At 45.0% G+C, this 15,212-nt stretch overlaps 1 protein-coding gene across 3 annotated transcripts in view; it reads right to left on the bottom strand.

Annotated features, from left to right (window-relative positions):
• Positions 1-15,212, bottom strand: part of atg4c (autophagy related 4C, cysteine peptidase) — an 83,295-nt gene that overhangs the window by 53,646 nt on the left and 14,437 nt on the right. The window lies entirely within an intron of this gene.

Here is a 15,212-nt window from a genome sequence, read left to right as displayed (position 1 = left end):
CCCCGAATTCCTGAACCCTCCTTGCCAGTGACTATGGAGTCAGGCATCCTTGCCACTGCAGCCATGAGCTCAGTGTGCCTGTGCTCAGCCTGGGCGCCCATTTCACCAAGGAGCCGCACCTCCTCTGCGCTCACCGTAGCAGGACTGGAAGCCGCACTCACCCTCCGGGGAGAAGGCCGCCGAGCTTCCCCACCCCTCCTGCGTTGCTGCAGCCCGCTGGGCCCTGGGGCTTCACCCTCATCAGACCCTTCCCCCCTGCTCCCCTCCAGGGAAGACGTGTCCCCATCATGGCCATGGGCTGCGTCGGCTGAGGGTGGCACTGATGGGCCGGCTTCCTCTTCCTCGAATTCTGAATCAGACACAGTGCCAGCTTGAGAGCCCGCCACCTCACCTGGCGAATCAGCATCTGAAAGCAGGGAGGCACAAGAGTTGCTTTAGAGTGAGGACAGGGCGGCAGCGAGGGAGGCACGAGTGCTGCTATGCACTGCATTGGTTCGATAGTGGCAAAGGAGGCTGGTGTGAGGCACAAGTGGAAAGAGAGAGGTCAAAAAGGTGATGACCTTACCATTGCTGTCCAGAACGGGGTCGGCATCTCCAGTGGCGACGGGGCCAATCAGCCGGCCTCCCATAATCTGCTCCACTCGCTGCTCCAGGTCGCTGAGCTCTTTAAGGTCAGGACAGCCTCCCCCGGTCCGCCTGCTATTGTGGGCAGCTTGCCCTGCAAGAGAAAGGACGGACTCTAAGTACAGTGTCAAGCCCTGATCTTGCCTGCATTGCCTCCCATGGTGGAATAGCCCTGACAGTGTCAAGCCCTCATCTTGCCTGCACTGCCTCCCATGGTGGAATAGCCCTGACAGTGTGTAAAGTGCTGAATGTGCAAGTGATTTTCATGAGAGTCCCATAGCTGTTGGACAAGGGCTGGGCATTGGGGCTTTCAGGTCCCTTTGGCCATAAAATGAGGTGCATATGCAGGGATGAAGAAGATACTGGAAAGGGTACTCACCCTGACAACCCGAGTGAGGTTGTTGAACTTTTTTCTGCATTGCACAGGAGTCCTGGCAACCATGCTGTTGGAGGTCACCCTGTTTGCCACTTCCCTCCAGGCTTTTCTATACTCGCTGGGCAGCGGCCTCCTGCCATTACCAGGGAAGAGGACAGGTCGCCTGCGCTCCACTGCGCCAACCAGTAGCTTCAGGGCATCCTCGCTGAAGCGCTGCGCTCGCTCCCTAGCCTTCTCCATAGTCCTGGGCGTTGAACTGGTGAAGCAGCTATGTTCAGGCCTTGATTCAAGGCTGCAGTGTGCAGGGTGTCGCAGCAAAACAAATCGACCCTCCCCCTTTAAGAGCTGACCGGCGCCAGCGTGTCTGCCTTCAATCAGCAACTCGCCGCACCTGCGCTGCGCCTGCCCGCCCTCGGTGGTAGCACCCCGGCTCGCCGGCTTAGCGCCTTATGATAGTCGTGCACCGCCTGCTTTAGCGCAGCAGCAACCTCTTGGGGCGATGCAACTCAATTTCGGCGAAGGTGGCGCTAAGTTGCACCGGTCGCTAAATTTAGCGATCGCCCGGCTGCAGCGCCCCAAACGTGGCAATACTGAATTTCTAGGCCTATATCTGTTAATATAGGGGCCTTCTTTAATCTGCTCTTTATTTTTTTAAAAACAAACAACAGTACAAAGCATTCATTGTAAGCAGAAATCATTTTGGTGCTACCAGAAAGTGAAACAACACAATGTCGAATTCTATTTGCAGATACTAATCTGACCGTTGAACTCCTTGTTCACACCTCTGAAATGTCTTCATCTGGATTGGAGAGATGCTGAGGAATTATATTTAATGCAAGTTTCTCTTCTTTAAAAAAAGTCAAATGAATGCGAAATTAATTCCTTAATATCTGAATTATTATTCATAGCCAATATATTACAAAAAATAAATTAATTGGTTCATTTTTTTAAATTGTGCTCAACTCAGTGACACTGAAATGTGGATCTCCTGATCAGCTTCTTATTGTATTCAAATCTTGTAACTCCCTGTGCACAAGTCCTGCCTTCTATTGTTGTTAATGATCTGCATGAAGGCACTGGTAGAATGGTCCAAAGTGGATGACACAAAGCTGTGTGGAGTTAATACCAGAGATTAAAAAATAATCTGCAGGTGGATTCAGACACATTGGGGAAATGGGCCCTTTTCACATATTTTTCAATACAGACAAGGGCAGCGTGCTGCATGTGGATAGGGGCAATTTGAGTCATGGATACACCAAGCAGGGCTGTGGACTCAATGTTGCCGAACAGGAGGATGTCCTGGGTGTTCTAATTCATGACAAATTGAAGGTTGAGACTTGGTATTACGAGGCTGTTGCAAAACAAATAGGATGTATAGTTAGGACAATTAAATATAAAACTAGAAGTACACTTATCTAAAATACGGTGTTCAGTTTGGACATCTTCACATTATAGGAGATACAAGCCCTGGAAAAGGTTCAGAGAAAGGCCACCTGATTTCTAGTTCAAGGGCATTTATTTATCAGGACAGGCTTGGCGAACTGGGGCTTTTTACCCTGAAAAAGCATAGGCACAAAGGAGCTATGATTGTGGTTTTTAAAATAATGACGGGATTAGATTCTGTCTAAGTGGATAGGTTATTTGAACTAAATAAACAGGGCACCACTAGGGTGTATCAGTAAAAGTTGCGAAAACAAAGTCAGATTAGGTACTAGGAAATACTTCTTTTCAGAGTGTTGCCACCTCTGGGATTGGTTCCCAGCTCATGCAGTGACTGCAGATTTGCTGCAGGCCTTCAAAAGGGAGCTTGACAAGATCCTGCGAATTAAAGACATCTCGAGTTATAGAAGGTAGGTGGGTTAACAGGGTCTACTGGTATCAGACACTGTGGTCTCCTGGAGCTTGTTGCTTGCATTCGGAGGTGAGAGAGGAATTTTCCAGTTCTTTCTTAAATTGACCAAAGATTTTTTTGCCTTTCCTAGGAGACTGTGTGATTGCAGGGTCAGGGTGGTTTATGGAGCGTGTAGATTGCAGCATGTTGGGCTGGAACAGGCTTCACGGACCAGCTACTCTTTTCCTGTTCTTTTTCATTTGTCCATATTGTTAAGCGGTAATTTTAATCACTGCATTTGCCAGGCTGTTGTGTTATACAGATCAGCCATGATCTAATTGAATGACGGATCAGCCTTAAGGGGCTGAATGGTCTACTTCTGTTCCTATGTTCCCAAGTTACTCCTCTTCTGAAGATGCTGATTTATGCTGTGGTACATTCCCAAAGACCAACTGATCAACCCAAGTAACCATCCTTCTTGTGCAAGCCCAGAGTGTTAGCCAGTTAATGTTACTGTGGGATGAATCAATGATTTGGAGGTGGTCTCAACTCCATGGCAGAAAAATCCACAATTTAAAACAAAATGGCAATTGCATTCCAAAAAGCCACAAGGATGGCTAGTATTGGAAATAGTGCTTTTTTTTCCAAGTGAGGTTAAGCTATATTTTTAGTCTGTGCTGTACCGGACTTGGAAATGCTTAATGTAACAATATAAAGGGAACTTCATTCTACATTAAACCCATGCTTTTATCTAACCTTGGGAATGCTTGATGTTGATTCGAAGTGCGACTCCGTGTGACTCGTGTAAACTAGACTAACAACTCTGCCATGTGTTTGGTCTAAAGGGGCGAGAGGGGACAGAATTTCAGAAGAGTTCATATTCTTGATCGTCATCCAATGGTTCATGCTGGGCTCGACTGTGATCATAGAATCTTACAGCACAGAAGGAGGCCATTTGGCCCATCGTGCCTGTGTTGGCTCTTTGAAAGAGCTGTCCAATTTAGTCCCACACCCCAGCCTTTTCCCCATAACCCTACAAATCAATCCTCTTCAAGTACATGTCCAATTGCCTTTTAAAAGTTCCTATGGAATCTGATTCCACCACCCTTTCAGGTAGTGCGTTCCAGATCTTAACAACCCTCCATGTAAAATAATTTCTCATCTCCCCTCTAGCTCTTTTGCCAATTATTTTAAATCTATGACCTCTGGTTACCAGCCCACTTGCCAGAGGAAACAGTTTCTCCCTACTTTACTTACTCTATCAAAACCCCTCATAATTTTGAATACCTCTATTTAGGTCTCCCCTTAACCTTCTCTGCTCCAAAGAGAACAATCCCAGGTTCTCCAATCTCTCCACATAACTGAAGACCCTCATCGCTGGTATCATCCTGTACCCTCCAGGGCCTTGACATCCTTCCTAAAGGTGTGGTGCCCAGAATTGTACACAATACTCCAGCTGAGGCCTAACCATAGATTTGTAAAGGTTTAGCATGACTTCCTTGTTTTTGTATTCAATGTCCCTATTTACAAAGCCAAGTATCCCATATGCTTTCTTAACCTACTTGCCCTGCCACCTTCAAAGATTTGTGAATATGCACCCCCAGGTCCCCATGTTCTTGCACCCCCCTCAAAATAGTACCATTTAGGTTAATACTGCCTCTCCATGTTGTTTCTCCCAAAGTGCATACCTTCACACATACCCGCATTAAATTGCATCTGCCATGTGTCTGCCCATTTCACCAGTCTGACTATGCCCTCCTGAAATCTGCTACTATCATGCTCACTATTTACTATGCTGGACAATTTTGTATCATCCACCAACTGCAAAATTGTACTCCTATACCCAAATCCAGGTCATTTTCATACAAGAAAAGCAGTGATGGTCCCAATACCAACCCCTGGAGGACCCCACTGCGTACTTCTCTCCAGTCAGAAAAACATCTGTTCACCACTACTCTTTGTAAGATTATCATGGATTAGTTGGTTATGAGAATACTTGCTTTACTATCTTATAAGCATCAGTATCTTATAATCATCAGTCATAGATTTATAATTGTGTGTAAGAATTAAATATAAAAGTCTGTAATCATCAACTGTATGCAATGATAACCTGAATTATATATAACATATAACCCTTTATCTTATGCTTAAAAGTCTGAGAGTAAGCTGTAACCAGACAACCTGGGGAGAGAAAGAGGATTGCTATAGTCGAATAGTGAAGTTGTGGGTAAAAGTTGGATATTAGCCAACAGTAAGGATGAGACAGAGTACAGCTAGCCTGGGAATCAAGGTTAGCTGCAGTTGCCACTGTTTTGGAATGTTAGAACATCCACAGTGAATTATGAAAAATAAAGGCCAACAGCAAGGGCCGTATCTCAACCTATGGAAACATATTCCTTATGTATTGCCATAACTACCCCAGATATGAGTCTTAATGGTCAAAAACAGATGTAAGCGTGTCATAAGACTAAAGCCTGCGTAAACCAGGGCGCTATGAACGTGGCATCTTTATGATTGGATTTTGGGTTTGGGTGTCAGCCAGTGATTGGTTCAGGAGGACTCCATAGGTTTTGAATGAGAGCAAGGGTATAAGAAGAGGGTCTTAACAGCCACAAATTGTAGAAGATTTCAGTAGAAGATTTCAGGACGAATCAAGGAGACACCCGGGAGACGGAGAGAGAAAGAGACAAGAGACACAGGGTGCAGCCTGCTCATAGTTGCGCTTCTACCCAGAGGATAATGGGGTAATACAAGACTCAATTATTCCCTGTAAACTGCTGCTTGAATACTGTAATGTATTAAGTCTTGCTTGTGCTGAATAAAGTTAAATCACTGTCCCCAATACAGGTCAACATCGAATCATTTGGAACCAGGTCCCTCTGGGATCTTAAATATCCTCTAGCCAATTACAGGAAACTTTGTGATATCCGGCACCGACCTGTTGCCGTCCCATCAAAACTGCCGGACAAACCAGCGCTAATGTTAAAACATACGGAAGCTTTTGAGCTCTGTATCTAGCAACAAACCCAACAGCTTCTAAACAGTCGGCCGTAGCTTGCAAGCGTCTCTGTAGCTAAGCAACAGCTTTAGCTAGACCTTGCAGAGCCTGACTAGTGGAAAAAAAAGCAACGAAAAGAAAAAAAACTTACTGAACCGACTCCTGAATTTTGCCGGTGGCTCGAGCATTCCGGACAGTTAACCTCCGGATAAACCAAAGTTTCCTGCACAAACCCAAGGTAACACCATCTCGAATACCATGTGCTTCAATTTTCCAAATAAGTCTGTTATGAGGTACTTAATCAAATGCCTTTTGAAAGTCCATATACACATCTATTGCACTATCTTCATCAATCCTCTCTGTTATTTTATCAAAGAACTCATTCAGGTTAGTCAGACACGATTTGCCTTAAACAAATTTGTAATGTCTCTCCCTTATGCTTCTCCAAGTGAGAATTAATTTTGAACTCAACAATGGTCTCTAGTAGTTTTCCCACCACTGACATTAGACCGATTGGTCTGTAATTACCATGTTTATCCCTCTCCCCTTTTTTGAACAGGGTGTAATATTTGCAATCCTACAGTCCTCTGGCCCCACTCCTATATCCAAGGAGGATTGAAATATTGTGGTCAGAGCTTCTACGATCTCCACCTTAGCTTCCCTCAGCAACCTAGGATGCATCCCATCTGGAGTGGGTGACTTGTTAACTGAGTGATGCCAACTTATTTAGCACCTCCTTTCTATTTATTTTTATCCTATCCAATATCTCTACTCCCCTGTCTTCTACTGTGACATTAACTTCATCATCATCGTTTTTGAAGACAGCTGCAAAATACTCATTCAAACCCAGTCATGCCCTCTGCCTCCACAAGAAGATTTCCTTTTTTGTCTCTAATAGGTCCCACCATTCCTTTAACTATCCTTGTACTTTTTATATGTTTATAAAAGATTTTGGGTACCCTTTTATGGTGCCTGCTAATCTTTTCTCATACTCTTTGCCCTTCTTGTATCCTTTTTCAATTTCCCCCGGCACTCTGTATTCTGCCTGGTGTTCGATTGTATTCTGTACCTGACATTTGTCATAAACCTCCTTTTTCTGTTTTATATTAACCAGGGAGCTCTAGCTTTGGATGCCCCAAATGTTCCTCCTTATGGGAATATGCTTGGTTTGTACATAAACTATCTCCGCCTTGAATCCTGCCATTGCTCAGTTACTGTTTTCATGGTTAATGTCCTCAACAGCTGAACAGCCTGCCAACACTCACTGCCCTAGGTTGATACATGAAAAATATTAAATTTGGATAAGTTATGGCTGTTTGCAACAGTGGAATTGTATCTTAACACAAGTCAGTGTTTCAGGAAAGCGGAGGGGGATGAAAATTGCTGGTTCAAACAACTACAAAAATCCCTCAGATTTTCTGAATCACTAACTTTCATCCCTCACTTCATTGGCTGAGATTCTCCTGTTTTCCTAATCTCTCTAGGTTTTTTCAATGTTGAGCAAACTACCTGTTCTTTTTCTAAAACACCCAATTTCTTTAAACTCCTTTACACCCACAAAATGTCTCCTTTTTTTTGCAAATTACTGATATGTACAATGCCTTATTCTTGTTACACTGGATATCAAATGTCATAAAAAGAGTACCAACTACTGGGTAGTGCTGTGAAGAACTGCCGCACACAACTTGATTTCCTGCAATGCCACTCGGTGGCTAGAATCAGGTACCACAACAACTATTTCAATCTAAACATTGGTTGCAGTGACATCAAGTGTTAAGAATAAGACACTGCACTATTATTTATATGTTTTTGCAAAATGAACAAATATTCTTCAAATGGTTTCATCCAGCGGAGTTAAAATAATGTTTTTCAGAAGAAGAGATACAGTCAAACAGTACTTGGAATCAGTGATTACCATGGATCAACATCCTCCGGGCTACACAATACAAATCCAGTGCGCTATACTTTCACAAGTGCAAAGCACAATTAAGTAATTTGAGATTTTGTAATTTGTTAATATTTTTAAACTTCTTTTGGAGCAAAAACAAAGTCAAATTTGAGAGTTCTACGCAAAGTATCTACTCCTAGGCTGCCTCTAGGCATGTGTTTCAAAGCATAAAACCAAGATACATCAAAGTAAACTAGCAAAAAATATAAAAACAGATAGCAAGAGTTTCTACAGTTATATAAAAAGAAAAAGGGTGGCTTAAAGTGAATGTTGGTCCCTTAGAGGACGAGACCGGGAAATTAGTAGTGGGGAACATGGAGATGGCAAATACGCTGAACAAATATTTTGCATCAGTCTTTACAGTAGAGGACACTAAAAATATCCCAACACTGGACAAACAGGGGGCTATGGGGGGGGGGGGGGGGGGGGAGGAGTTAAATACAATTAAAATCACTAAGGAGATGGTACTCGGTAAGATAATGGGACTTAAGGCGGATAAATCCCCCGGACCTGATGGCTTACATCCTAGGGTCTTGAGAGAAGTAGCGGTAGGGATTGCGGATGCATTGGTGGCAATTTTCCAAAACTCCCTGGATTCAGGAAAGATCCCAGCAGATTGGAAAACTGCTAATGTAACGCCCTTATTTAAAAAGGGAGGTAGACAAAAGGCTGGAAACTATAGACCAGTTAGCCTAACATCTGTGGTTGGTAAAATGTTGGAGTCCATTATTAAGGAAGCAGCAACAGGACATTTGGATAAGCATAATTTAATCGGACAGAGTTAGCATGGTTTTAGGAAGGGGAAATCATGCTTGACAAATTTGCTCGAATTCTTTAAGGACGTAACAAACAGGGTGGATAATGGGGAACCAGTGGATGTGGTGTATTTGGACTTCCAAAAGGCATTTGACAAGGTGCCACACAAAAGATTACTGCACAAGATAAAAAATCACGGGATTGGGGGCAATATACTGGCATGGGTGGAAGATTGGCTATCTAACAGAAAACAGAGAGTTGGGATAAATGGTTCATTCTCAGACTGGCAATCAGTAACTAGTGGTGTTCCGCAGGGGTCAGTGCTGGGACCCCAACTCTTTACAATCTATATTAACAATTTGAAGGAGGGGACTGAGTGCAACATATCCAAGTTTGCCGACGATACAAAGATGGGAGGGAAAGCAGTGAGTGAGGAGGACATAAAAAACCTGCAAAAGGACATAGACAGGCTAAGTGAGTGGGCAGAAATTTGGCAGATGGAATATAATGTTGGAAAGTGTGAGGTTGTGCACTTTGGCAGAAAAAAATCAAAGAGCAAGTTATTATCTAAATGGAAAGAAACTGCAAAGTGCTACAGTACAAAGCGATCTGGGGGTCCTGGTGCATGAAACACAGAAGGTTAGTATGCAGGTACAGCAGGTGATCAGGAAGGCCAATGGAATCTTGGCTTTTATTGCAAGGGGGATGGAGTATAAAAGCAGGGAAGTCTTGCTTCAGTTATACAGGGTACTGGTGAGGCCACACCTGGAACACTGCGTATAGTTTTGGTTTCCATATTTAAGAAAAGATATACTTGCTCTCGAGGCAGTTCAGAGAAGGTTCACTCGGTTGATTCCGGAGATGAGGGGGTTGACTTATGAGGAAAGGTTGAGTAGGTTGGGCCTCTACTCATTGGAGTTCAGAAGAATGAGAGGCGATCTTATCGAAACATGCAAGATTGTGAGGGAGCTTGATCGGGTGGATGCGGGGAGGATGTTTCCACTGATGGGTGAGACTAGAACTAGGGGGCATAATCTTAGAATAAGGGGCTGCCGTTTCTAAACTGAGAAGAGGAGAAACTTCTTCACTCAGAGGGTAGCAAATCTGTGAAATTTGCTACCTCAGAGAGCTGTGGAAGCTGCGACAGTAAATAAATTTAAAACGGAGATAGACAGTTTCCTAGCTGATAAGGGAATTAAGGGTTATGGGGAGCGGGCAGGGAAGTGGACGCGAGTCTAGGTTCGGATCAGCCATGATCCTATTGAATGGCGGAGCAAGCCAGAGGGGCCGTATGGCCTACTCCTGCTCCTACTTCTTATGTTCTTATGTTCAATAATTAGCCTGATGTTTCCCTGAATAACATTTGGAAGTTTTGAACTGAACCACTCCTCCCTCCTTTGACATAATTCACTTCATGTGAGCTTGGCTCAGTTGGTAATACTCTCACCTGTGAATCAAAAGGTTGCGGGGTCAAGCCCTATTCCAGGAACTAAGCACATAATCTTTGTTGACACTCCAGTGCAGTACTGAGGGAATGCTGTATTGTTGGACGTGCTATCCTTCAGATTAGAACTTGAACCTGTTGTGGTGGACGTTAAAGAACCCAGTGGCACTATTCAGAGAACAAGGAGTTTTCCCAGTTCCAGGCCAATATTTCTAAACTCAAATACCACAAAACACAGATTAACTGACCATTCACTGTTTTGATCATTATTGTTATGTAGGCAAAGTAAGATTCTACAAGTCATTGCAATTCAAAGTAATACATTGCATAGTCAAGTGCTTTGAGAGGTTTCTGAGAGATGTGATATTCTTTCTTTTTTAATGTATTACTACCTGATCTTCTGCGGTATTGCTCATGGTAAGTCAAATGTTACATGTTGTATAAGCACAGAAGCACTGTACCATTTAACATCCAATGTGTTAGTCTACTGTTAAAGTGCAACGCTGTTTAATGAGTCCTCCCTCTTCACGGCCATAAAGTCTAATTACTATATCTCCCTAGGCTCAATTAGAGGTCAGAAGAAACCAGCACATTTCTCTCTTTTTAAAATGTGACTCCAAAGTCAATTAGAAGGTATATTCTTCTGCTGGGGAAGTATCTTTATACTCTCGGACCCAACCAATACTATCAAGAGAGGATTGAATAAGCCCTCCTTATAGCATGGAAGACTATAGTGGTACTCCAACATGCTACTCCACCTTTGTACAAAATGGAACCACCTTCATCACAGGGAGGAAGAATAATCAGAACAGTCAGCCATATCGCTATCTTCAGAGTCAAGCATCACGACAACTTTCCTGCATTTCAGTGATATGATTCAACTTGAACTGTCATTTTTTTGACCAGCAAAAATGAAAGAATCAAATATTTCCAGGTAAGGGAAAAACAAGTTAGGTGCAAGATAAAGCTCCTATTACACTGCCCCAACAATGTCCCTCAACCCCAACTGTACAACTGTGACATTTTTTCCCATTTCTCCAGCCTGTCTGAGGGAGACTGCCAATTTAGAGTCAATTGGTGCTAACCGTGGGCAATTTTGTTCTACAGGCCTGTGTACACTAGGAAATGGGTTTTGCTGCCACCCAAACTCATTTCACATACAGCCTTTACATCCAGAAGAGAGATCTGACTTTCATCCCATCAGAGATTAAAAGAAAAACTATGAATGCTATAAATGTGAATAAAAACAGAAAATACTCAGGAACTCATCAACATCGAAAAGAGAAAAGACAGATTAATGTTTCGGGTGGGGCCTAGTTCGCAGAGAAAGCTATGCCGGTATGATTGGACAAAGTCAACGTGGATTTACAAAAGGTAAATCATACTTGACTAATCTACTGGAATTTTTTGAGGATGTAACTGGTAGAATAGATAAGGGAGAACCAGTGGATGTGGTGTATTTGGACTTTCAGAGTTAAAGCACATGGGATTGAGGGTAAGGTGCTGACTTGGATAGAGAACTGGTTGGCAGACAGGAAGCAAAGAGTTGGAATGTGGGAAATCAGGGACACTTCCTGTATCCCTGATGACCATGTGTGCGGGAAGTGTATCCAGCTACAGCTACTGACAGACCGCATTGCGGCGCTGCAGCTGCGAGTGGAAACATACTGGAGCATTCGCAATGCTGAGGACATCATGGATAGCACGTTTAGGGAGTTGGTCACACCGCAGGTAAAGGCTGCACAGGCAGGAAGGGAATGGGTGACCACCAGGCAGCGTAGTAGGTGCAGGCAGGTAGAGCAGTGGTCCCCTGTGGCCATCCCCCTCTCAAACAGATATACCAATTTGGATATTGCTGAGGGAGATGGCTTATCGGGGGAAGGCAGTAGCAGCCAACTTCCTGGCACCGTGGGTGGTTCTGCTGCACAGGACGGGAGGAAAAAGAGCAGGAGAGCTATAACTATAGGGGATTCTATTGTAAGGGGAACAGATAGGCGTTTCTGCAGCCGCAAACGAGACTCCAGGTGCTGCAAGGGTCAAGGATGTCTCGGAGCGGCTGCAGGGCATTCTGGAGGGGGAGGGTGAACAGCCAGTTGTCGTGGTGCATATAAGTACCAACGATATAAGTAAAAACCGGGATGAGGTCCTAAAGGCTGAATATAGGGAGTTAGGAGGTAAATTAAAAAATAGGACATCAAAAGGTAGTAATCTCTAGTCAGAGTAGAAATAGAAGGATATTTCAGATGAATACATGGCTAGAGGAATGCCTGACATTGGTAGTGGGGAAAATGCTAGAGTCCATTATAAAAGGATGTAATAGCAGTAATAGCAGAGCACTTGGAAAACAGTGACAGGATTGGACAAAGTCAACATGGATTTACAAAAGGTAAATCGTGCTTGACTAATCTACTGGAATTTTTTGAGGATGTAACTCGTAGAATAGATAAGGGAGAACCAGTAGATGTGGTGTATTTGGACTTTCAGAAGGCTTTCGATAAGGTCCCGCATAAGAGATTAGCATGTAAAGTTAAAGCACATTGGATTGGGGGTAAGGTACTGACTTGGATAGAGAACTGGTTGGCAGATAGGAAGCTTCTTCTTCTTCTTAGCAGTCCCTCGGAACCGAGGATGACTTGCTTCCACATTAAAAAGGAGTTCGCAGGTGACTGATTAGTCCAATGCGGGACCTACAGTCTCTGTCACAGGTGGGGCAGACGGTGGTTGAAGGGGCGGGTAGGTGGGGTGCTTGGGTTGACGTGCGCTCCTTGCGCTGCCTTGGCTTCCGCTTGCTCCCGGCGAAGAGACTCGAGGTGTTCGGCGCCTTCCTGGATGCTTCTCCTCCACTTTGTGCGGTCTTGGGTCAGGGATTCCCAGGTGTCGGTGGGGATGTTACACTTTTTCAAAGAGGCTTTGAGGGTGTCCTTGAAGTGTTTCCTCTGCCCACCTGGGGCTCTCTTGCCGTGCTGAAGCTCCGAGTAGAGCGCTTGTTTTGGGAGTCTCATATCGGGCATGCGGACAATGTGACCTGGCCATCGGAGCTGATCGAGCGTGGTCAAAGCTTCGATGCGGGGGATGTTGGCCTGAGCAAGAACACGGACGTTGGTGCGCCTATCCTGCCAATGGATTTGCAGGATCTTGCGGAGGCAGCGTTGGTCGTACCTCTCCAGTGCTTTGAGGTGCCTGCTGTACATGGTCCATGTCTCTGAGGCATACAGCAAGGCGGGTATCACAGCTGCTCTGTAGACCATGAGCTTAGTGCCGGGTTTGAGGTCCTGATCTCCAAACACTCTCTTCCTCAGGCGACCAAAGGTTGCACTGGCACACTGGAGGCGGTGTTGGACTTTGTTGTCGACGTCTGCCCTTGTTGACAGTAGGCTCCCGAGGTTTGGAAAGTGGTCCACGTTGTCCAAGGCCTTGTCGTGGATTTTGATCATTGGGGGGGCAGTACTGTGTGGCAGGGGCAGGTTGGTAGAGGACCTTTGTCTTACGGATGTTTAGTGTAAGGCCCATGCTCTCGTATGCTTTGGTGAAGGTGTTGACGATGGTTTGGAGTTCGACCTCCGAGTGAGCGCAGACGCAAGCGTCGTCTGCATACTGTAATTCGGCGACAAAGGATGGGACGACCTTGGATCTGGACTGGAGTCAACGGAGGTTGAACAGTTTCCCGTTTGTTCTGTAAATTAGCTCCACTACAGTGGGGAGCTTACTGAGTGTGAGATGGAGCATTGCAGCAAGGAAGATTGAGAAGAGCGTTGGTGCGATGACACAGCCTTGCTTGACCCAGGTTCGTACGTGAATTGGGTCTGTGGTGGAACCGTTGGTCAGGATCACGGCTTGCATGTCATCGTGAAGCAGGCGGAGGATAGTGACAAACTTTTGAGGGCAGCCGAATTTGAGGAGGACACTCCATAATCCCTCACGGTTGACAGTGTCGAAGGCCTTTGTGAGATCGAAGAAGGCCATGTACAGCGGTTGGTGCTGTTCCCTGCATTTCTCTTGTAATTGACGTGCGGTGAAGATCATGTCTATTGTGCCCCTTAGTGAGCGGAATCCGCATTGCAACTCTGGGAGGAGCTCTTCGGCCACTGGGAGAAGGCAATTGAGGAGGATTCTTGCGATGACTTTCCCTGTGGCAGACAGCAGGGAAACTCCTCTGTAATTACTGCAATCGGACTTGTCACCTTTCTTGAAGATGGTCACAATTACAGCATCTCTGAGATCCCCTGGCATGCTCTCCTCCTTCCAGATAAGAGAAATTAGTTGGAATAAACAGGTCTTTTTCCAAGAGGCAGGCAGTGACTAGTGGGGTACCGCAGGGATCAGTGCTAGGACCCCAGTTATTCACAATATATATTAATGATCTAGACGAGGGAACCAGATGTAATATCTCCAAGTTTCCAGACGACACAAAGCTAGGTGGGCGTGTGTGCTGTGAGGAGGATGCCGAGAAACTCCAGTATGATTTGGACAGGTTGGGTGATTATACTGCATCTGCCATGCATCTGCCCAATGTGGATAAATGCGAGGTTATCCACTTTGCTGGAAAAAACAGGAAGGCAGATTATTATCTGAACGGCAATAGATTGGGAAAAGGGGAAGTGCAACGAGATCTGGGTGTCCTTGTGCACCAGTCGCTGAAGGTAAGCATGCAGGTGCAGCAGGCGGTTAAGAAGGCAAATGGTATGTTGGCCTCCATAGCGAGAGGATTCGAGTACAGGAGCAAGGATGTCTTGCTGCAGTTGTACAGGGCCTTGGTGAGACCACACCTTGAGTATTGTGTGCAGTTTTGGTCGCCTTATCTGAGGAAGGATGTTCTTGCCATGGAGGGAGTGCAGTGAAGATTCACCAGACTGATACCTGGGATGGCAGGAATGACATATGGAGAGAGATTGGGTCGATTGGGCTTGTATTCGCTAGAGTTTAGAAGAATGAGAGGGGATCTCATTGAAACTTATAAAATTCTAACAGGACTAGACAGACTAGATACAGGAAGGATGTTCCTGATGGCAGGGGAGTCCAGAACCAGGGGCCGCAGCCTAAGGTAAGCCATTTAGGACTGAGATGAGGAGGAATTTCTTCACCCAGAGAGTGGTGAACCTGTGGAATTCTCTACCACACAAGGCAGTTGAGGCCAATTCATTAAATATATTCAAGAAGGAGTTAGATATATTTCTTAAGGCTAAAGGGATCAAGGGATATGGGGAGAAAGCAGGGACAGAGTACGGAATTTGGATG

The sequence above is a fragment of the Somniosus microcephalus genome, chromosome 3 (genome assembly GCF_052327205.1).
Source record: "Somniosus microcephalus isolate GS21.2 chromosome 3, FLI_Smic_1.0, whole genome shotgun sequence".
Classification (NCBI taxonomy): Eukaryota; Metazoa; Chordata; class Chondrichthyes; order Squaliformes; family Somniosidae; genus Somniosus; species Somniosus microcephalus.
The sequence above is the reverse complement of the archived record's forward strand: the minus strand, read 5'-3'. Positions and strand labels throughout refer to the sequence as shown.